Here is a 1,661-nt window from a genome sequence, read left to right as displayed (position 1 = left end):
ATTTTACCACAAAATGTCTCAAATAGAGACTAGAGACTGGTTACAGAATCCCGCTATAAAGCTAGAGACTATTTAGTGAATAGTAACTAGTCACAAATTGAGATTTTACCACAAAATGTCTCAAATAGAGACTGATTACAGAATCCCACTATTAGCTTTACTAGCAATATGTTTTCCAGTGTTTCCTCACTTAATCGATTCATTTGTTCAGTTTTACGTTACAACAAAAATAAAARTTATKTTACGTTTACATGTATGTACATACCTGAGTGGGTGGTATTGCAAAGCACACATTGCTTAACGAGTACAAGTCGGGATCAGTGAACTGCTTTTCCTTCCAAAATGATAGGATATTTGTGTCACTTCTTAAAAACGGAAGCTGCAGATTGTCTATTTTTGTATAGACATCGGATGCATTATTTACGTTCGCTTCAATTCCTTGCGATAAATATTCGGTTAATAATTTCTCTTCAATATCACWAAATTGGTTGCCGTATTGATGTACACTTGAATTTGGACTTAAACACGTGATRTTACCAGGGTTAATTTCATTAATTCTATCCCATACTTTTTTTAAATATTGTCTTKCTTCGATTTTTTGTTTTACCGTTAAGGTGTGATGAAACCGATGATCTAAATACAAACAATTAAACTGTGTGTGTGCATTAACGTGTTTTAACTAGTGGGTGGTTCGTATCTTTAATAATATTTTCCGTGCATATTTTGCACTTGAGCTATTGTGCATAGAAGTTGTCGTAGTGTAATTGTTCTTCTTGAAATATTTTTATGCTTTTTTGTAATGGATTAAATACAAGACAATAGCTTTCAACGATTTCCCAAAGGGAGTATTCTAACTCGAAATTTTCATCTTCGGTCTTATATTTAACGGATTCGATTTCTTTTAGAACGTCTTTTGTTTCCTTCAAATTTTCCACCATTACGAAGGTCGATACCCATCTTGTAGGGCAATCTAGTTGAGGCATCTTTAATTGCTTAATTCAAATATAGCTCGATATCCATTTGTTGTTTTTCTCACATATTTTGTCAAATTACGGCATGTTAATAGGTACTTTGTTATAGCTGAGGATTTTGTTACSTCGAGCGCACAAAGCTGTGCAGTATGAGCAGTGCAACGGCAAACTTGAATATCGCCCAATAGCATATCTGGCATTTCCTCAACAAGTTCGATTTTTTTAAGATACTCATCATTCGCGCAATCTGCTTCATTTTCTTCCAATTCTTCTTGTGAAACAAAAGATAATATTTTAGTTGCTTTAAGCATATTTGCGCCATTATGCGATGTAACTGACACTATTTGTCTTAAAGTAATGTCGTATTTTTTTATGGTTTTTATAATTTTCATGGCTAGGTTTTTGCTAGTACTCGATCTAGCACCCTTCAATTCTACCATTCCTAGAACGCGTGATTTTAACAGCCCATTTGTTACAAATTGTGCACTAATGAAAAAAATATTTCGGCATAACCGCGTAGCACTGTCTATTTTTAACGATAACAGTCTATTTTTCACTTCTGCTGTTATGTCGTTTCGAATATTGTTAGCAACGATCTGTAAGGTCTTCTTGGAGTTTGAAGCATTCAAACATATTTGTTTTCCGTCTGCAGCAAAAAGTCCTTCACAAATAGAATTCAAAATATTTTTC

The sequence above is a fragment of the Bactrocera latifrons genome, unplaced genomic scaffold (assembly GCF_001853355.1).
Source record: "Bactrocera latifrons isolate USDA-ARS-PBARC rearing strain unplaced genomic scaffold, ASM185335v1 scaffold_362, whole genome shotgun sequence".
Lineage (NCBI taxonomy): Eukaryota > Metazoa > Arthropoda > Insecta > Diptera > Tephritidae > Bactrocera > Bactrocera latifrons.
Note: the sequence above shows the minus strand (reverse complement) of the source record.